Consider the following 24,098-nt stretch of genomic DNA (forward strand, 5'->3'; position numbering starts at 1 on the left):
TCCACTGCTCTACTGACACCGTCCACTGCCCTACTGACACCGTCCACTGCTCTACTGACACCGTCCATTGCTCTACTGACACCATCCACTGCTCTACTGACACCGTCCTCTGCTCTACTGACACCGTCCACTGCCCTACTGACACCGTCCACTGCTCTACTGACACCGTCCACTGCTCTACTGACACCGTCCACTGCTCTACTGACACCATCCACTGCTCTACTGACACCGTCCACTTCTCTACAGACACCGTCCACTGCTCTACTGACACCGTCCACTGCTCTACTGACACCGTCCACTGCCCTACTGACACCGTCCACTGCCCTACTGACACTGTCCACTGCTCTACTGACACTGTCCACTGCTCTACTGACACCGTCCACTGCCCTACTGACACTGTCCACTGCTCTACTGACACCGTCCACTGCCCTGCTGACACCATCTACTGCCCTACTGACACCGTCCACTTCAATACAGACACCATCCACTGCCCTACTGACACCGTCTACTGCCCTACTGACACCGTCCACTGCCCTACTGACACCGTCCACTGCTCTACTGACATCATCCACTGCTCTACTGACACCGTTCTCTGCTCTACTGACACCATCCTCTGCCCTACTGACACCGTCCTCTGCCCTACTGACACCGTCCACTGCTCTACTGACACCGTCCACTGCTCTACTGACACCGTCCACTGCTCTACTGACACCGTCCACTGCCCTGCTGACACCATCTACTGCCCTACTGACACTGTCCACTTCTCTACTGACACTGTCCACTTCTCTACTGACACTGTCCACTTCTCTACTGACACTGTCCACTTCTCTACAGACACCATCCACTGCCCTACTGACACCGTCTACTGCCCTACTGACACCGTCCACTGACCTACTGACACCATCCACTGCCTCACTGACACCATCCACTGCCCTACTGACACAGTCCACTGCCCCACTGACACCATCCACTGCCCTACTGACACCATCCACTGCTTTATTGACACCGCACTCTGCCCCACTGACACCATTCTCTGCCCTACTGACACCATCCACTGCTCTACTGACACCATCCACTGCTCTACTGACACCATCCACTGCTCTACTGACACCGTCCACTGCCCTACTGACACCGTTCACTTCTCTACAGACACCATCCACTGCTCTACTGACACCGTCCACTGCCCTACTGACACTGTCCACTGCTCTACTGACACCGTCCACTGCCCTGCTGACACCATCTACTGCCCTACTGACACCGTCCACTTCAATACAGACACCGTCCACTGCTCTACTGACACCGTCCACTGCTCTACTGACACCGTCCACTGCTCTACTGACACCGTCCTCTGCCCTACTGACACCGTCCACTGCTCTACAGACACCGTCCTCTGCCCTACTGACACCGTCCACTGCTCTACTGACACCATCCACTGCTCTACTGACACCATCCACTGCTCTACTGACACCGTCCACTACCCTGCTGACACCATCTACTGCCCTACTGACACCGTCCACTGCTCTACTGACACCGTCCACTGCTCTACTGACACCGTCCTCTGCCCTACTGACACCGTCCACTGCTCTACTGACACCGTCCTCTGCTCTACAGACACCGTTCTCTGCCCTACTGACACCATCCACTTCTCTACAGACACCATCCACTGCTCTACTGACGCAGTCCACTGCCCCACTGACACAATCCACTGCCCTACTGACACCGTCTACTGCCCTACTGACACCATCCACTGCCTTACTGACACAGTCCACTGCCCCACTGACACCATCCACTGCCCCACTGACACCATCTACTGCCCTACTGACACCGTCCACTTCTCTACTGACACTGTCCACTTCTCTACAGACACCATCCACTGCTCTACTGACGCAGTCCACTGCCCCACTGACGCAATCCACTGCCCTACTGACACCGTCTACTGCCCTACTGACACCGTCCACTGCCCCACTGACACCATCCACTGCCCCACTGACACCATCCACTGCCCCACTGACACCATCCACTGCCCCACTGACACCGTCCACTGCCCTATTGACACCATCCACTGCTTTATTGACACCGCACTCTGCCCCACTGACACCATTCTCTGCCCCACTGACACTGTTCACTGCCCTACTGACACCATCCACTGCCCCACTGACACCATCAACTGCCCTACTGACGCAGTCCACTGCCCTACTGACACAGTTCACTGCCCCACTGACACAATCTACTGCCCTTCTGACACCGTCCACTTCAATACAGACACCGTCCACTCCTCTACAGACACCGTCCTCTGCCCTACTGACACCATCCACTGCTCTACTGACACCGTCCTCTGCTCTACTGACACCATCCTCTGCCCTACTGACACCGTCCACTGCTCTACTGACACCGTCCACTGCTCTACTGACACCGTCCACTGCCCTACTGACACCGTCCACTGCTCTATTGACACCGTCCACTGCTCTACTGACACCGTCCACTGCCCTACTGACACCGTCCACTGCTCTACTGACACCATCCACTGCTCTACTGACACCGTCCACTGCCCTGCTGACACCATCTATTGCCCTACTGACACCGTCCACTTCTTTACAGACACCATCCACTGCTCTACTGACACCGTCCACTGCTCTACTGACACCGTCCACTGCTCTACTGACACCGTCCTCTGCCCTACTGACACCGTCCACTGCTCTACTGACACCGTCCTCTGCTCTACAGACACCGTTCTCTGCCCTACTGACACCATCCACTTCTCTACAGACACCATCCACTGCTCTACTGACGCAGTCCACTGCCCCACTGACACAATCCACTGCCCTACTGACACCGTCTACTGCCCTACTGACACCATCCACTGCCTTACTGACACAGTCCACTGCCCCACTGACACCATCCACTGCCCCACTGACACCGTCCACTGCTCTACAGACACCGTCCTCTGCACTACTGACACCGTCCTCTGCTCTACTGACACCGTCCTCTGCTCTACTGACACCATCCTCTGCCCTACTGACACCGTCCACTGCCCTACTGACACCGTCCACTGCTCTACTGACACCGTCCACTGCTCTACTGACACCGTCCACTGCCCTACTGACACCGTCCACTGCTCTACTGACACCGTCCACTGCTTTACTGACACCGTCCACTGCTCTACTGACACCGTCCACTGCCCTACTGACACCGTCCACTGCTCTACTGACACCATCCACTGCTCTACTGACACCGTCCACTGCCCTGCTGACACCATCTACTGCCCTACTGACACCGTCCACTTCTCTACAGACACCATCTACTGCCATACTGACACCTTCCACTGCCCTACTGACACCGTCCACTGCCCTATTGACACCATCCACTGCTCTACTGACACCGTCCTCTGCCCTCCTGACACCGTCCTCTGCCCTACTGACACCGTCCACTGCCCTATTGACACCATCCACTGCTCTACTGACACCGTCCTCTGCCCTACTGACACCTTCCACTGCTCTACAGACACCGTCCTCTGCCCTACTGACACCATCCACTGCTCTACTGACACCGTCCTCTGCTCTACTGACACCATCCTCTGCCCTACTGACACCGTCCACTGCTCTACTGACACCGTCCACTGCTCTACTGACACCGTCCACTGCCCTACTGACACCGTCCACTGCCCTACTGACACCGTCCACTGCCCCACTGACACCGTCCTCTGCCCCACTGACACCATTCTCTGCCCCACAGACACCATTCTCTGCCCTACTGACACCATCCACTGCCCCACTGACACCTTCCACTGCCCTACTGACACCGTCCACTGCCCTACTGACACCATCCACTGCTCTACTGACACCGCACTCTGCCCCACTGACACCATTCTCTGCCCCACTGACACCATTCTCTGTCCCACTGACACCATTCTCTGCACTACTGACACCATCCACTGCCCCACTGACACCATCCACTGCCCCACTGACACCATCCACTGCCCTACTGATGCAGTCCACTGCCCCACTGACACCGTCCACTACTCTACAGACATCATCCACTGCCCTACTGACACCATCCACTGCCCTACTGACACCATCCACTGCCCTACTGACACCATCCACTGCCCTACTGACACCATCCACTGCCCTACTGACACTGTCCACTGCCCCACTGACACCGTCCACTGCCCTACTGACACAGTCCACTGCCTCACTGACACCATCCACTGCCCTACTGACACCATCCACTGCCCCACTGACACCTTCCACTGCCCTACTGACACCGTCCACTGCCCTACTGACACCATCCACTGCTCTATTGACACCATCCACTGCTCTACTGACACCATCCACTGCTCTACTGACACCGTCCATTGCTCTACTGACACCGTCCTCTGCTCTACTGACACCATCCACTGCCCTGCTGACACCATCTACTGCCCTACTGACACCGTCCACTTCAATACAGACACCGTCCACTGCTCTACTGACACCGTCCTCTGCCCTACTGACACCGTCCACTGCTCTACAGACACCGTCCTCTGCCCTACTGACACCGTCCACTGCTCTACTGACACCATCCACTGCCCTGCTGACACCATCTACTGCCCTACTGACACCGTCCACTTCTCTACTGACACTGTCCACTTCTCTACAGACACCATCCACTGCCCTACTGACACCGTCTACTGCCCTACTGACACCGTCCACTGACCTACTGACACAGTCCACTGCCCCACTGACACCATCCACTGCCCCACTGACACCGTCCACTGCCCTATTGACACCATCCACTGCTTTATTGACACCGCACTCTACCCCACTGACACCATTCTCTGCCCCACTGACACCGTCCACTGCCCTACTGACACCATCCACTGCCCCACTGACACCATCCACTGCCCTACTGATGCAGTCCACTGCCCTACTGACGCAGTTCACTGCCCCACTGACACAATCTACTGCCCTACTGACACCGTCCACTTCAATACAGACACCGTCCACTGCTCTACTGACACCGTCCACTGCTCTACTGACACCGTCCACTGCTCTACTGACACCGTCCTCTGCCCTACTGACACCGTCCTCTGCCCTACTGACACCGTCCTCTTCCCTACTGACACCGTCCACTGCTCTACTGACACCGTCCACTGCTCTACTGACACCGTCCACTGCTCTACTGACACCGTCCTCTGCCCTACTGACACCGTCCACTGCTCTACAGACACCGTCCTCTGCCCTACTGACACCGTCCACTGCTCTACTGACACCGTCCACTGCTCTACTGACACCGTCCACTGCTCTACTGACACCATCCACTGCCCCACTGACACCTTCCACTGCCCTACTGACACCGTCCACTGCCCTACTGACACCATCCACTGCTCTACTGACACCGCACTCTGCCCCACTGACACCATTCTCTGCCCCACTGACACCATTCTCTGTCCCACTGACACCATTCTCTGCACTACTGACACCATCCACTGCCCCACTGACACCGTCCACTGCCCCACTGACACCATCCACTGCCCTACTGATGCAGTCCACTGCCCCACTGACACCGTCCACTGCTCTACAGACATCATCCACTGCCCTACTGACACCATCCACTGCCCTACTGACACCATCCACTGCCCTACTGACACTGTCCACTGCCCTACTGACACTGTCCACTGCCCCACTGACACCGTCCACTGCCCTACTGACACAGTCCACTGCCCCACTGACACCATCCACTGCCCTACTGACACCATCCACTGCCCCACTGACACCATCCACTGCTCTACTGACCCCATTCTCTGCCCCACTGACACCATCCACTGCCCTACTGACACCATCCACTGCCCTACTGACACCATCCACTGCCCCACTGACACCATCCACTGCCCTACTGACACAGTCCACTGCCCCACTGACACCATCCACTGCCCTACTGACACAGTCCACTGCCCCACTGACACCATCCACTGCCCTACTGACACCATCCACTGCCCCACTGACACCATCCACTGCTCTACTGACACTGTCCACTGCCCTACTGACACCGTCCACTGACCTACTGACACCGTCCACTGATCTACTGACACCATCCACTGCCCCACTGACACCATCCACTGCCCTACTGACAACATCCACTTCCCCACTGACACCAACCACTGCCCTACTTACACAGTCCACTGCCCCACTGACACCATCCACTGCCCCACTGACACCATCCACTGCCCCACTGACACCATCCACTGCCCCACTGACACCATCCACTGCTCTACTGACACCGTCCACTGCCCCACTGACACCATCCACTGCTCTACTGACACCGTCCACTGCTCTACTGACACCGTCCACTGCCCTACTGACACCGTTCACTGACCTACTGACACCATCCACTGACCTACTGACACCGTCCACTGATCTACTGACACCGTTCACTGACCTACTGACACCATCCACTGCTCTATAGACTCCATCCACTGCCCCACTGACACCGTCCACTGCCCCACTGACACCGTCCACTTCCCTACTGACACCGTCCACTGCCCTACTGACACTGTCCACTGACCTACTGACACCGTTCACTTCTCTATAGATACCATCCACTGCCCCACTGACACCGTCCTCTGCCCCACTGACACCATTCTCTGCCCCACGGACACCATTCTCTGCCCTAGTGACACCATCCACTGCCCCACTGACACCTTCCACTGCCCTACTGACACTGTCCACTGCCCTACTGACACCATCCACTGCTCTACTGACACCGCACTCTGCCCCACTGACACCATTCTTTGCCCCACTGACACCATTCTCTGCCCTACTGACACCATCCACTGCCCCACTGACACCGTCCACTGCCCCACTGACACCATCCACTGCCCTACTGACACAGTCCACTGCCCTACTGACACCATCCACTGCCCCACTGACACCATCCACCGCTGTACTGACACCATCCACTGCCTCCCTGACACCGTCCACTGCCCTACTGACACCGTCCACTGCCCTACTGACACCGTCCACTTCTCCACAGACATCATTCACTGCCCTACTGACACCATCCACTGCCCTACTGACACCATCCACTGCCCTACTGACACCATCCACTGCCCTACTGACACCGTCCACTGCCCCACTGACACCATCCACTGCCCTACTGACACAGTCCACTGCCCCACTGACACCATCCACTGCTCTACTGACACCGTCCACTGCTCTACTGACACCGTCCACTGCCCTACTGACACGGTCCACTGCCCCACTGACACCATCCACTGCCCTACTGACACCATCCACTGCCCCACTGACACCATCCACTGCCCTACTGACACAGTGCACTGCCCCACTGACACCATCCACTGCCCTACTGACACCATCCACTGCCCCACTGACACCATCCACTGCTCTACTGACACCGTCCACTTCAATACAGACACCGTCCTCTGCTCTACTGACACCATCCACTGCCCCACTGACACCATCCACTGCTCTACTGACACCGTCCACTGCTCTACTGACACCGTCCACTGCCCTACTGACACCATCCACTGCCCTACTGACACAGTGCACTGCCCCACTGACACCATCCACTGCCCTACTGACACCATCCACTGCCCCACTGACACCATCCACTGCTCTACTGACACCGTCCACTTCAATACAGACACTGTCCACTGCCCTACTGACACCATCCACTGCCCCACTGACACCATCCACTGCTCTACTGACACCGTCCACTGCTCTACTGACACCGTCCACTGCCCTACTGACACCGTCCACTGCCCTACTGACACCGTCCACTGCCCTACTGACACCATCCACTGCCCTACTGACACCGTCCACTGCCCTACTGACACCGTCCACTGCCCTACTGACACCGTCCACTGCCCTACTGACACCGTCAACTGCCCTACTGACACTGTCCACTGACCTACTGACACCGTCCACTGCTCTGCAGACACCATCCACTGCCCCACTGACACCGTCCACTGCCCCACTGACACCGTCGACTGCCCCACTGACACCATCCTCTGCCCCTCTAACACCGCCTTTTGCCCCACTGACACTGTCCTCTGCCCTACTGACACTGTCCTCTGCCCTACTGACACGGTCCTCTGCCCTACTGACACGGTCATCTGCCCTACAGACACCATCCACTGCCCTACTGACACCGTTCACTGCCCCACTGACACTGCACTCTGCCCCACTGATACCATTCTCTGCCACACTGACACTGTCCACTGCCCTACTGACACTGTCCACTGCCCTACTGACACCATCAACTGCCCTACTGACACTGTCCACTGCCCTACTGACACCATCCACTGCCCTACTGACAAAGTCCACTGCCCCACTGACACCATCCACTGCCCTACTGACACCATCCACTGCCCTACTGACACCATCCACTGCCCTACTGACACCATCCACTGCCCTACTGACACCATCCACTGCCCTATTGACACCATCCACTGCCCTACTGACACCGTCCACTGCCCCACTGACACCGCACTCTGCCTCACTGACACCATCCTCTGCCCCTCTAATGCCTCGTACACACGGTCGGATTTTCCGATGGAAAATGTCTGATCGGAGCGTGTTGTCGGAAATTCCGACCGTGTGTGGGCTCCATCGGACATTTTCCATCAGATTTTCCGATACACAAAGTTGGACAGCAGGAGATAAAATTTTCCGACAACAAAATCCGTTGTCGGAAATTCTGATCGTGTGTACACAAATCCGACGGACAAAGTGCCACGCATGCTCAGAATAAATAAAGAGATGAAAGCTATTGGCCACTGCCCCATTTATAGTCCCGACGTACATGTTTTACGTCACCGCGTTTAGAGCGATCGGATTTTCCGACAACTTTGTGTGACCGTGTGTATGCAAGACAAGTTTGAGCCAACATCCGTCAGAAGAAATCCTAGGATTTTGTTGTCGGAATGTCCGAACAAAGTCCGACCGTGTGTACGCCCTATAACACTGCCTTTTGCCCCACTGACACTGTCCTCTGCCCTACTGACACCATCCTCTGCCCTACTGACACCGTCCTCTGCCCTACTGACACCGTCCTCTGCCCCACTGACACCGTCCACTGCTCTTCTGACACCGTCCACTGATCTACTGACACCGTCCACTGCCCTACTGACACCATCCACTGCCCTATTGACACCATCCACTGCCCTACTGACACCGTCCACTGCCCTACTGACACCGTCCTCTGCCCTACTGACACCGTCCTCTGCCCCACTGACACCGTCCACTGCTCTTCTGACACCGTCCACTGATCTACTGACACCGTCCACTGCCCTACTGACACCATCCACTGCCCTATTGACACCATCCACTGCCCTACTGACACCGTCCACTGCCCCACTGACACCACACTCTGCCTCACTGACACCATCCTCTGCCCCTCTCACACTGCCTTTTGCCCTACTGACACCGTCCTCTGCCCTACTGACACCGTCCTCTGCTCTACTGACACCGTCCTCTGCTCTACTGACACCGTCCACTGCTCTACTGACACCGTCCTCTGCTCTACTGACACCGTCCTCTGCTCTACTGACACCGTCCTCTGCTCTACTGACACCGTCCTCTGCTCTACTGACACCGTCCTCTGCTCTACTGACACCGTCCACTGCTCTACTGACACCATCCACTGCCCTACTGACACCGTCCACTGCCCCACTGACACCACACTCTGCCTCACTGACACCATCCTCTGCCCCTCTCACACTGCCTTTTGCCCTACTGACACCGTCCTCTGCCCTACTGACACCGTCCTCTGCCCCACTGACACCGTCCTCCGCCCCACTGACTGACAGTGTCCATTTTTAAGGTAGGCTAGGCTTTTATTAATCTAATCATATTTAATGGGCACACAAATGCTTTTGTTTTATTTAACCATGCCCCTTTAAGTCCACCCCCCTCTCCACTGTTAACACAATTTGGCCACAGCCTCTGTTCACTGCAGCACGCTATGTGCCTCCTTACTACTCTCCTAGGATAACTCAAAGGTGTCCCAAGTTTCTTACAATCCTATAGCATGTTCTACAAAAAAAAGGCAGTGCGCCACTAAAGTGTTCGGGTTTGGCTTGACGAAAAGGTGGCTTAGGTCCCCCTCCCCCCGGCCTGATTTCTGCTGAGCAGAGGATCACAACACACTAATACAGAGAGAGATTGAGATACTACTACTAGTTGTAATAAAATATACATTTTAAAATAAAAATACATACCTTCCCAGAATTCCTCACTTTTGTTCAGCCACTCTTGTACTCCAGGCACCCCTGCCAGACAAGATAGACAACTTAGTGACATCACTTTTCTTCATTATACATGTAAGGACCCTGCCATGAGCTGGTGTGTAGTTTAGATTTAGCGTAGCCAGCCTGAGCTCTGTTCTTGTTATCTGGGTTTGTTAGTTTTTAGACGTGTACAGTTCGTTTTTTTCCAAATTCAGACGCATTTTCGTTTTTCAGAAATTCGGAAATTGGGTCTGCAAGTACCTGTGTATTGTCTTGTTGAGTACCTGTGTATTGTCTTGTTGAGTACCTGTGTATTGTCTGGTTGAGTACCTGTGTATTGTCTTGTTGAGTACCTGTGTATTGTCTTGTTGAGTACCTGTGTATTGTCTTGTTGAGTACCTGTGTATTGTCTTGTTGAGTACCTGTGTATCGTCCGGTTGAGTGCCTGTGTATTGTCTTGTTGATTACCTGTGTATTGTCTGGTTTAGTACCTGTGTATTGTCTTGTTGGGTACCTGTGTATTGTCTGGTTGAGTACCTGTGTATTGTCTGGTTGAGTACCTGTGTATTGTCTTGTTGAGTTCCTGTGTATTGTCTTGTTGAGTACCTGTGTATTGTCTTGTTGAGTACCTGTGTATTGTCTTGTTGAGTACCCGTGTATCGTCTGGTTGAGTGCCTGTGTATTGTCTTGTTGAGCACCTGTGTATTGTCTTGTGGGTAACCTGTGTATTGTCTTTTTGAGTATTAGTGTATTGTCTTGTTGGATACCTGTGTATTGTCTGGTTGAGTACCTGTGTATTGTCTTGTTGAGTACCTGTGTATTGTCTGGTTGAGTACCTGTGTATTGTCTTGTTGAGTACCTGTGTATTGTCTTGTTGAGTATTAGTGTATTGTCTGGTTGAGTACCTGTGTATTGTCTGGTTGAGTATCTGTGTATTGTCTGGTTGAGTACCTGTGTATCGTCTGGTTGAGTATCTGTGTATTGTCTGTTTGAGTGCCTGTGTATCGTCTTGTTGAGTGCCTGTGTATTGTCTGGTTAATACCTGTGTATTGTCTTGTTGGGTACCTGTGTATTGTCTTGTTGGGTACCTGTGTATTGTCTTGTTGGGTACCTGTGTATTGTCTGGTTGAGTACCTGTGTATTGTCTTGTTGAGTTCCTGTGTATTGTCTTGTTGAGTTCCTGTGTATTGTCTTGTTGAGTACCTGTGTATTGTCTTGTTGAGTACCTGTGTATTGTCTTGTTGAGTACCTGTGTATTGTCTTGTTGAGTACCCGTGTATTGTCTGGTTGAGTGCCTGTGTATTGTCTTGTTGAGCACCTGTGTATTGTCTTGTGGGTTACCTGTGTATTGTCTTGTTGGGTACCTGTGTATTGTCTTGTTGAGTACCTGTGTATTGTCTTGTTGAGTACCTGTGTATTGTCTTGTTGAGTACCTGTGTATTGTCTTGTTGAGTACCTGTGTATTGTCTTGTTGAATTCCATGTGTATCGTCTGGTTGAGTGCCTGTGTATTGTCTTGTTGAGTACCTGTGTATTGTCTTGTGGGTTACCTGTGTATTGTCTTTTTGAGTATTATGCCCCGTACACACGGTCGGATTTTCCGATAGACAATGTCCGATCGGAGCGTGACGTCGGAAATTCCGACCGTGTGTGGGCGCCATCGGACATTTTCCATCGGATTTTCCGACACACAAAGTTGGAGAGCAGGAAATAAAATTTTCCGACAACAAAATCCGATCGCGTCAATTCCGACCATGTGTGGCCTGTTCCGACGCACAAAGTGCCACGCATGCTCAGAAGAAGTTCCGACACCACTTTCGTCACGCTGCAATGTTCAAAATGGTTTAATACAGCGCACTCTCTTCTTCTTTATAATGTGACAAGAATTAAGTAGTTTTGCTGCTCATATTCACACACACTTCTCACAAAGTTTTATTTGTGTTTTTTTAGTGGGATTCCCTGAATATATTGTTATTAGTTGTCACATCTGACAGTTTTATATTTTTTATTTTTTTTTTTTTGGATTTTAAGCCTTTTTTTTTTCTTTAATGTTTGGATTTTTTCCAAGGCTGATCTTTGTTCAATGTTATTTTTATTTTTACTCCAGAATATTTTTGGGTGTGTTTTGTGTGTCAAGTTACCCCAACACCATTGATATCTTTTATTATTTAATCTCAAGGAGATTGTTTGGTGTTGGTGTCCCTTGTTCATTTCACATTGTATATTTGAAATGTACCTGAATCCTCACAAACCAACTGTCCTTTTTGAAGTAAAACACATAGGAGAGTATAATTCAAAACAAAAATCCTTTATTAAGGGATCAGAACCAAACAAAGAGGAAGGCAACACTGGATCAACAGGAGAAATTAGTGAAGCCTGGGACCCCCACGGCAGACATCAATTCTTCAACATCAAAATTGGTGGCCTGAGGAGGCCATATCTAAGGGAGGGCAGTCTGGTCCAGAATTCGCAGAGATCCGGATAGCAGCAGATGACATCTGTGTCCCCAGGCTGTGGTACCACAAGAGGCTGCATCTTTTGGCCGACCAGACTGAACCCAGGGCAATCACTGTCTGGTCTTCCTTCCACGCTTCCTTCCGGGCTGTGGCTGTGCAGTTGGAGATGTGGCAGGAGGAGGAGTAGGACCTGGAGGAGGAGGAGGACTGGGGGGACCTGGAGGAGGACTGGGGGGACCTGGAGGAGGACTGGGGGGACCTGGAGGAGGACTGGGAGGACCTGGAGGAGAGGGAGGAGGAGGAGGAGGACCTGCAGGAGGAGGAGGAGGACCAACGCGAAGGTGTGTCTGAGGTGTAATTTGGCCCCTCATACCTTTCTCCAGAGCCTCCGATATGAGGGCCTCACAAAAGACTTTTTGGCCCTCCTCCATCCTCTGCATTTTATAGGCTATGAAGGCAGCAATGTTCTCCTCCATGGTGTGTGGTGCTCCCAGGACCTCTGTAGCCCTCCAAAAGAATGCTATAGCAGCCTCCTCTAGGGTACTCCTCCTACTGCCACTTTCTCTTTTCAGGGGGGGTGGAGGGACCTGCAGATCAGCCAGCCGGCTCGGCCCGGCCACCTCCTGGCTGAGACTTCCCTGTGTATGAAAAAGGGACATGGTTGTAATGTTTTGCATCATCAATCACAATCCTAAATTAGTACTCCCAACTAACATCTAGTTAACATCATTGATTGTACAAGCAGAAATATTTAGAGGAATGCTATACCTGGCTCAAGCTGGGCTCCTCCACATATCGCCTGGAAGGCCCAGGTTGGGCGTCAGAAGCCTCAGCCGGGGGGAAGGAAGCGTGGAAGGAAGACTTGAGAGGGATGGCCTGGGTTCAGTCTGGCCTGCCAGAAAATGCAGCCTGTCGTAGTACAACATCCTGGGGACATAGATGTCATCTGCTGCTCCGGATCTCTGTGAATCCAGGACTTTCTTGCGCTCCCTTAGATATGTACTCCTCAGGCCACCAATGAAGATCTTTAAATAGGTGATGTCTGCCGTGGGGATCACCCGCTTCACAATTTCACACAATTACTCCAGTGCTGCCTTCCTCTTTGCTTGGTTCTTGAAATAGGGGTGGGTAATCTCCCACAGACAGGGCAGCTCACTTAGCATCTCTACGAATACTGACATGAAGTCATTGTCTTTCATTAAGATATCCATGTTCACTGCAAGACACAACACAAGACAAAGCCTAATGTCAGACAAAACGCTCCTAATCTTGTTACAATATAGGCCTCAATCTAGAAGCAGTATAGGCACAAGTTTGTCTCTTACCTTCGTTCTTACGATCGGCGCGTCCAATGCTCCTTCCTCACAGATCGTACATAATACGCACGCGTGTTACGCTTTATAGACACTGCGCATGCGTGTAACTCCGCCCGCCCCTGACGTTCTTTCTAGTCTATTCCCCGCCCCTTTTCGTTTGGCGCAGTGGGTGAAGAGCACATGGCGGAGTTACAGCAGGTGCATGCTAATTCTAGCAACGAGGAGGAGGAAAGCCCGGATCCAGGCACGTCCCGATCCAGAAGGAGACGTTTTAAGGCCACAAATATGTCCTTTGGGGAGATGTTGGAGATGGTCGACATCATGAGGAAGTCCGACTATGACTGAAAATATGGGCCTTACCCACACCCCAACATCCGAAAGGCAAAAATCATTGCTAAAGTGATCAAAAGCCTTCACAGGAATTTCGGGGTACGAAGATCTAAAGATTAGCTCAGGAAGCGGTGGTCGGACCTGAAGTTGAGAGAGCCAGAGCAGTACCGAAAGATCCGGAGAGTGCTGCAAAAAAGTAAGTAGTTGTGCTGTGTTCCTATTCTTTCTGTCTTTATTCCGTTCGTTCTGCTCCATATGCTTTTATTAATTGTAACGTTTAAAAGGGCAACTTTAATGTTCATGGGCCCATTATTCGTTCGTATCAAACATTTTTCTTTCGGCCTCTAGAACACCATTGTTTAGGCCATATGCATTTTCACACATTTTTTGGGGCCTACTTGGATGCCAAATATTTGTTTGTGTAGATGGGTTTGTTACTAGAATGAAATGCCAACTAGATTCTGTGTAAGGAGAGGACACTGAGCAGCTGTTTTTCACATCTGGACACTGGAGCACTAGTGTGGGACTCCAGAACACCATTTTTATTAGGGGGGGCACACAGGTGCTCCAGTGTATACTATAGGGGGGGCTACATCTGTGAAGCTTGTACCAAACAGGTAAAGTATTGCAGCTTGACAAAGGCCACTAAAAAATATACATCTTGGAACTCTGCTAAAATAGACAATTGTACCCCACTTCCAAGCAATGTTTCCTATTTCTAGTTCTGCCATCAAATATCTGTGTGCTAAGTATACCATTTTTGTTTTACATAGGGGAGAAAAGACTCGGAGGACACCCCTCATCCCAGGAGAACACAGACCCCCCACCTATGGAAGAAGGTGAAATACCACCAACACAAGAAGAAGAGCAGGAGGAAGAAGAAGATGTGGTGGAGATTGGCACCACAACAGGTGAGTGTCTGCGACCACAGGCTCAGGTAAAAGAGATGGATGGTGGCAGATTTTTGAGACCTTTTTTTTTGTTCTTTATCTCTTTTTAGGTGATTGTGATGTGAGGGATAGAGAACGTTTCACATCTGAAAGTGCCCAGATACTGATCGGGGAGATCATGGGGTGTAATCTCGAATTGCACAACATACAGCAACAAATCAGTAATGTTATTAAAAAAAATAATAACATCATTGATGTTTTGGGGCAAATTTAAACCCCACAAAATCACCTGTTTTATTGTGGTCCAATCTTCTAAAATTTTTTTCAATGTTTAGAAAAGCCAAATTTGGAGGATGCACGCAGTGTGCCAACATGTGCTATCTGCCATCACGGGAGATCAATGGACGCGTTTTGGGGGTGCAACCCCTTCCTCAATTATAAAGTCGCGTTGAGGAAGGGCTTGCTCCCTCAAAACACGTCCCTTGATCCCCCCTGATGGCAGATAGCACATGTTGACATTCGTAAATTGGTGTGCATCTTCCAAATTTGGCTTTTCCAGGGGTGATTTCCACCCATCTGAACGCTATATCAAATACAGTTCCTAAATACTGATGTCTGATATAGCCTTCAGGTTTTACCATATGTGAACTTTGTAAGTTCAAGTTTTTTGGCTTTCTTGTTGGTTTTACACAGGCCTGTTTTATCTGAAATGGATATTTCGATTTTTGATAATGCTACTGCAAAAATTGTTATACAACAAACATGTTGGTTTGTTTTAAAAACCTTTGGTAAATGCACATGTTATTGTGCAGGTTTAAAAAAGTGGCTTACTCAAGAATGTGTGGATTATTGTCTCAACACTACAACACTTTTGGGGTGATGTAATTGCTGTTTTATGCAAAAATGGGGGTTATTTCCTAAGGGCAAATACACTTTGCACTACAAGTGCAGGTTCAGTGCAGTTGCAAGTGCACTTGTAGTGAAATGTGTTTTTGCATTTAGGAAGTACTAGCCAACAGTGTTTTTTATAAGGTTACCCAATCACGACATTTTCTGCACTCAACACATTTCTGTCAGGGTCAGCTAAAACAAACACAAGCAGTAAATGTCCACAAAGAATTTCTTTTGGTTGTTTTTTATTTGAAAAAGGTTTCACAGATTGTCTGGCATATTGATAGCCCCCCTACCCGCAAAGAACTCCAGGTATCGTAACCGGACATCACGGGCACTCAGGGAGGGCAAGCCAGGACGGCCACTTTCAAGCGCCATCAGTGTTGATGGATTTGGGATTCCGGCCTCAGGCCCAACTGAGTCAGCATAGTTGGCTGAATGTTTTCTTAAAAAAATACAGCAGGCAAGTATTATATGGTTCAGTTTATACTCCGCCATATGGATGGGTGTCAGAAATAATCGGAACCGGCTGGCCAGGATTCCAAATGTGTTCTCCACCACTCTTCGGGCTCTGGCCAGCCGGTAATTAAAAACCCTCTGTTCCGGGGTGAGGGTCCTCATCGGGAATGGCCGCATCAGGTGGTCCCCCAGCGCAAATGCTTCATCAGCAACGAACACAAATGGGAGACCTTCAACATTGTCCTCTGGAGGTGGCAAGTCCAAGCTGCCATTCTGGAGACGCCTGTAGAACTCCGTCTGGGCGATGACTCCACCATCGGACATCCGGCCATTCTTTCCCACGTCCACATACAGGAACTCGTAATTAGCCGACACCACCGCCAACGTCACTGTACTATTAAACCCCTTGTAATTATAATAGTACGACCCCGAGTTGGGTGGTGGGATGATGTGGACATGTTTCCCATCAATTGCCCCTCCGCAGTTAGGAAAGTCCCACCGCTGGGCAAAGTGGGAGGCCACAGTCTGCCATTCCTGTGGCGTTGAAGGAAACTGTTGAGGAAAAAACAATAAACATTACTATTTTTTCACAGAAACATGGCAAGCAGATTATACACAAACATTATGGGGCAACCTCCAGATAGCATTTATTAAGGGGAAGTTAACAACAACAAAGTATAAGGTACACCTATCATATTCCCCCTCCCCCCCTCATGTGCCATTTCTAACATTATAGGGGGGGAACTCTTGGACAGGTCACCCTCTTCACTTCATTAAGAGATGAATGCCTAAATACAGGGTATTACTTGGAACAGCCCCTCCTTAGTTACACTATTGGCAGCCCACTGGACAGGTAAGAAGTGTCTGAATACAAAGATATAAATACACACTGTACACATTTGAGGACATTTGGACATTCTGCTATTACCTATCAAGATAATAATAGGATACAAAAACTTTAAACAGTACCATTGGAAAGTATACAGGCAGGCCCTTGCACTACATGCTTTGGGGAATTCATCCATAAATCTGAGCACTAAAGAGATGGATATAGTGTGTATGGGTTTGGCAAAGTCAGCAGATAGATGATTGAGGATAGAGAATTGGGATCAGCTGACTTAGCAGTTGGGGGGAGGGAGGGTTACAAAAAATTTGGGGACACCACAAAAAAAAGCCTCTGGCACTCTGCCTGAATTTAAATAAAAAATAACATTTCCAAACATTTTAGGGGGTGTTTGGGGTAAAGCACTACTATAGAGCTGATAAAATACATTGTTAAGTGACTACATGAGGTGAATATAGGGGCAGGAGACACCATGCTGGAGAGGTTATTGAAGGGCAAATATGTATGAAGGACATAAAATAATAATTACATAAAAATCCAGCATGCATGAGGACAAAGGGGACATTCGCAGCATATTACAATCATGGTAATTAGGGAATGAGGAAAGAAATACAATATATTAGCAAACACTCAATACAATAAAATGTGATATAAAAGGAAAAAAATCTTACCTTCATATACTCCTTCTGCAGGACCTGGATGATGGCAGAACAGGTCTCTGGGATAATGATCCCCAGAGCCTGGGGGGAGATGCCTGTCGAGAACTTGAGGTCCTGCAGGCTTCTCCCTGTGGCCAAATACCGCAAAGTAGCGACCAACCTCTGCTCCGGAGTGATGGCTTGCCTCATGCAGGTATCCTGCCTGCTGATATAGGGGGTCAGCGAAGCCACCAAACGGTGAAACACGGGGTCCGTCATCCTGAGAAAGTTCCTGAAATCATCAGGATTATTCTCACGGATCTCACGGAGCAAAGGCATATGACAGAACTGGTCACGCTGAAGCAACCAATTCTTGGTCCATGAACTCCTCCCCACCCTGTTCATGGACTGGACTTGTGTAAAGGTCAGGACCCCAACACCAAGCCCCCGCACAGCACGAACTCTACGAGGAGTACGCATACGAAACATGGCTAGAAAACGGTCGGCTGCTCAGAACGAAGTAACAGAACGCACTGAAGAACAGCAAGGCCTGTGAAGAGCGACCTGAAAAACAGCAACGAGCAGGCAAGATCACACAGAAAACTCCGATATGAACTGACTGCACGCACTGAAGAGCAGATACAAACCCACAAGCACAAACTGAACGGCAGAAAACGATCTGAAAGCCACGAGTCTGAAAAAGCGCGAATCGTCTCTCACCAGACTTTTACTAACACGAGATTAGCAAAAGGAGCCCAAAGGGTGCCGCGCTTGGTTCTGAACCGGCCTTTTCTAGTCTCGTCGTACGTGGTGTACGTGACCGCGTGGTTGTCTGTGTATTGTCTTGTTGAGTACCAGTGTATCGTCTGGTTGAGTGCCTGTGCATTGTCTTGTTGAGTACCTGTGTATTGTCTGGTTGGGTACCTGTGTATTGTCTTGTGGGTTACCTGTGTATTGTCTTGTGGGTTACCTGTGTATTGTCTTGTTGAGTACCTGTGTATTGTCTGGTTGGGTACCTGTGTATTGTCTTGTGGGTTACCTGTGTATTGTCTTGTTGAGTACCTGTGTATTGTCTGGTTGAGTACCTGTGTATTGTCTGGTTGGGTACCTGTGTATTGTCTTGTGGGTTACCTATGTATTGTCTGGTTGAGTATCTGTGTATTGTCTGTTTGAGTGCCTGTGTATCGTCTTGTTGAGTGTCTGTGTATTGTCTTGTTGAGTACCTGTGTATTGTCTTGTTGAGTACCTGTGTATTGTCTTGTTGAGTACCTGTGTATTGTCTTGTGGGTTACCTGTGTATTGTCTTTTTTGAGTATTAGTGTATTGTCTGGTTGAGTACCTGTGTATTGTCTGGTTGGGTACCTGTGTATTGTCTTGTGGGTTACTTGTGTATTGTCTTGTGGGTTACCTGTGTATTGTCTTGTTGAGTACCTGTGTATTGTCTTGTTGAGTACCTTTGTATTGTCTTGTTGAGTACCTGTTTATTGTCTGGTTTAGTACCTGTGTATTGTCTTGTTGGGTACCTGTGTATTGTCTTGTTGAGTTCCTGTGTATTGTCTTGTTGGGTACCTGTGTATTGTCTGTTTGAGTACCTGTGTATTGTCTTGTTGAGTACCTGTGTATTGTCTTGTTGAGTACCTGTGTATTGTCTTGTTGAGTGCCTGTGTATTGAAAATAATAGAATAGAGTAGAATAGAATAAACAGATAGAAAAAGAATAGACTTTTAAAAACAACAGAATAGAAAGAATATGATAATTTCCCAAAATTCAAATAGAATCAATTCAAATTTGAATAGAATGGAAAAGATTAGATTAGAATAGGAAGATGGTTATATAATTTATATTCTATTCTATTCTGTCGTTTCTTTTATACTATTCTTTTATTTTCCTATCTATTCTAATCTATTCTTTCCTATTCTATTCAAATTCAAATTGATTCTATTTGCATTTTGGGAAATTGTTATATTCTTTCTATTCTATTGTTTTTTTTTAATTCTATTCTATTCTTTTCTAATCTATTCTTTTCTATTCTAATTTCAGAAGATGGTTATATTCTTTCTATTTAATTTCTATTTTATTATATTCTTTTTATATTCCATTCTATGCTATTTGTCTCTATTCTATTCAATTTTATTCTGTTATTGTATTTTCATTTTGTTCTGTTTTACTCTATTATATTCTATTATTTTATTTTCTGTTATATTCTTTTCTTTCCTATTCTATTTTTTTTTTGTATTCTATTCCTTTATTTTTTATTCTATTTTATTCTCTTTGAAAATTGGAAAACCAATCAAAAACAATTCGAATTCAAATTGATTTGAATGCAAATTCGCAAAATGCAAATTGATTTGAATATGAAAAAACAAAACAAATTCCGAAAAAAATATTTAACTAAACAAATTTATATAAATAACGATAATCAAAATGAAAAAAAACAATTTTTTTCATTCTGCACATGTCCATTAGTTTTCTCCTAAGAACAAGGACTTTGTTGCTTATTCCTGTTTTTGGGGAGTATACACCCACAAATATAATGAGAAGATACAATCTATGGGGTCATGAACGATTATCCAAGCTTGGTCAATCACTGAGTATTTTGTGCCAGTGATTTGGCTAGGGGAGAGAATAAATAATTGAAGAAACCTTCTAGAAGGATGTTTTCTCCTCAGGCTTAGCCTGGAAAGGAGGTCCTGTTGGAAGATTCTTGTTGCCTGTTAGACTTGCTGCCTGAGATGATGAGGAGTCTTAAGGGCCTTTGCTCCCAGGCTTTCTGCCTAGGTAGGAAGTAAATCTGGGAAATCCAGTTCAGGTTTCTTTGACCCCTTCTCTGCCGGAGGAAGCTAAAGGTGAAAAAGAATTCTGTTTAAATCAGTTGCTGGTCTCAACTCATTGGTGAACTATGACCAATTGCTGGTATAGGCTCTAAGGTCTACTAATACCAAATGCTGGTCCACACTCAAAGGTCCATTACTACCAATTGCTGATCTTAGCTCATATATTTACTACTACCAAATACTGGTCTGGGCTCAAAGGTCATCTGCTACCAATTACTGGTCTCAGCTCAAGTGTCCTTTTTTACCAGTTGTTGGTCTCAGCTCAAAGGTCCACTACTACCAATTGGTGGTCTCAGTTAAAAGGTCCACTTCTACTAATTGCTTTTCTCAGCTGAAAAGTCTGCTTCTACCAATTGCTGGTCTGGGCTCAAAGGTCTACTTCTACTTATTGCTGGTGGTGGCTCAAAGGTCCCCTTCTATGAATTCCTGGTCTCGGCTCAAGGGCCCACTTCTACGAATTGCTGGTCTCAGATCAAAGGGTCACTACTACCGATTCCTGGTCTCAGCTCAAAGGTCCACTTCTAACTATTGCTGGTCGGGGGCCAAAAGATTATTATTAATACATGTTGGCCTGACCTCTAAGGTGCACTTTTACCAACTTCTAGTCTTAGCTCAAGGGTCCATGACTATTAATTGCCGGACTGGGCTCAAAGGTCCACTACTACCAATTGCTGGTTTGGGCTCAAAGACCCACTAATAATAAATTCTGGTCTCAGCTCAAAGGTCCACTACTGCCAATTGCTGGTCTTAGCTCAAAGGTCAACGTCTACTAAATGCTGGTCTCAGCTCAAAGCTCCACTAATACTAATTGTTTGTCTCTGCTTAAATGGCTACTACTAACAATTGCTGATCTCTTGCTCAAAGATTCACTTCTAATTTCTGGTATCAGCTCAGAGGTCCACTACTACCAATTGCTGGTCTCAGATCAAAGGTCCACTACTACCAATTGCTGGTCTCAGCTCCAAATGGCTACGACTAACAATTGCTGGTCTCAGCTCAAAGGTTCACTTCTACCAATTGCTGGTCTCAGCTCTAAATGGCTACTACCAAGAATTGCTGGTCTCAGATCAAAAGTCCACTACTACCAATTGCTGGTCTCAGCTCAAAGGTCCACTACTACCAATTGCTGGGTTTAGCTCAAAAGTCTACTAATACTAATTGACAGTCTCATTTTAATGGTCCACGACTACATTTTGCTGGTGTCAGCTTATTGGTCTATTTCTACAGTTTATCATTATTGGCCTAAAAAATCAAATACTAGCTTGTCAGAGGGGCTAAAGATGCTTGAAGGTAGCTGTCTGGCCTACCGAATCTTCATTAGCCTATGACAGGTTAAAGGTATTACAAGATAATGTTGAGTGGAGGGAATTGTTTTATGTTGCTGTTTCCGGCAACCCCAAACCAGCTGAGCCAATAAAATGTTAAGAGAAGATTGACAGGGTGGAAATCTGTCTGTCAGTTGTCATCAGTGGGTTGTTGAGTATTTTGGTTTAGCTACAGGACAAAGCAAATACAAAGACAGGTTCTAAAATATACGTACCTTCTGAAATATTGGCCATTTTGTTTTTCCAGTCTTGTGATCCGGGTTTACCTGTCAAACAACACAGAGAGGTCAGTGGCCTCACTTTTTAATTTGACGAGCTTATTATGCACAGTGTTACAATACCACCCCCTGCAATGTAGTACTGCCTGGTTCACTACTCTGCCCCTCCCTCCCTCACCCTGCCTGAATTCTGTTGTATAGGACATTATTACAGAAACATTTTTTTGCACTTATCTTAAAAAACACATTTTAGGCCTGAAGATGACTTAAAACCTTAGGCTGGGTTCACACCAATGGCGGCCTGTCCATGGAGGGTGCAGGGGTGCCGCCCCCTGTCCATGCATCCGGCCCCCTAATCTACATGCAGAACACCGGACACATGGATTTCTCTTTTTTTAAGCACATGATTAGAACCTGAGGCTCTAATTGGTTTCAAAAAAGGGTGGGCTCGGGGTGCAGTGTACACCCACTTGTGTGACAAAAGCAAATTAATATTCACTATTGTCTTCCTGGTTCTCTTCTCAGCCAATCAGGAAGCCACGATTGGCCAGAGAGTCTTAGCCAGGGTTAAGGGGTTAACCACTTCAGTCCCGGAAGGTTTCCTGACCAGAGCATTTTTTGTGATACAGCACTGCGTTACTTTAAATGACAATTGTGCGGTATTGCGACAATGTACACAAATAAAACTGATATACTTTTATCCCCACAAATAGAGCTTTCTTTTAGTGGTATTTGATCACTTCTGAGGTTTTTATTTTTTGCACTATAAACAAAAAAAGAGCGACAATTTTGAAAAAAAAAAATCTTTTTTACTTTCTGCTATAAAACATATCCAACACAAAAAATTTAAAAAAATCTAATTTCTTCATCAGTTTAGGCCAATATATATTTTTCCACATATTTTTGGTAAAAAAAAATCCCAATAAGTGTATATTGATTGGTTTGCGCAAAACTTATCGCGTCTACAAACTATGGGATCTTTTTATGGCATTTTTTATAATTTGTTTTTATTTTCTACTAGTAATGGCGGCAAGCTTTTTGGGGACCAGTGACACTAATACAGTGATCAGTGCTAATAAAATGCACTGTCACTGTACCAATGACACTGGCAGGGAAGGGGTTAACATCAGGGGCCGGGGGGGGGGGGGGGCAGGGAAGGTGAAATATAAGCAGATTTAACTTACCTGGAAGAGCGAAAAGGAGGGCTGATATGTAGAGGGGCTTTTCTATCTGACAATAGTAAGTGTTGCCTTTTTCCTCTCCTGATTTCCGTGTCTTGCATCTGACTTCCTGGGGTTTCGTATCATTGCTGACATTTTTCAGACTTACTGAGCAGATGATTTCTCTGTTATCACACCATAAATGAATTTCCTTCTCATAACCTTCTGTAGGCCTCTGGTGGCCTTCAATGCAGGTGACTGAGACCTTCTTTCTCCCCCTGAGACACTCTATTGGTTTTCCATCAGAGAGTCCTGGAAAAGGAGATTAGGTTCAAATATGATGCAGTGTAGTTCATGGCTCACCTGAGAGGTGGTCATCACATAGAGGAAAGAAGAGGAACCTTTACTATAATAAGTATAAGGAAACCCCAAAAAGAAGACAAAGTGATATATGTGATATGCTGAAATTCAGACCGATACATGGATAAAAACGTTTGAAGTTTTATTTTATTA

At 48.2% G+C, this 24,098-nt stretch overlaps 1 long non-coding RNA gene across 1 annotated transcript; it reads right to left on the bottom strand.

Moving 5' to 3' along the window:
• Positions 1–10,221: 10,221 nt before the first annotated feature.
• Positions 10,222–23,859, bottom strand: LOC141122974 (uncharacterized). The gene is made up of 3 exons (XR_012240744.1): positions 23,610–23,859; positions 22,423–22,473; positions 10,222–10,267 (listed from the first exon to the last, which is right to left on the bottom strand). It is a non-coding gene; the product is annotated as an uncharacterized lncRNA (long non-coding RNA).
• Positions 23,860–24,098: the final 239 nt, after the last annotated feature.

The sequence above is a fragment of the Aquarana catesbeiana genome, linkage group LG01, assembly GCF_042186555.1.
Source record: "Aquarana catesbeiana isolate 2022-GZ linkage group LG01, ASM4218655v1, whole genome shotgun sequence".
NCBI classification, from domain to species: domain Eukaryota; kingdom Metazoa; phylum Chordata; class Amphibia; order Anura; family Ranidae; genus Aquarana; species Aquarana catesbeiana.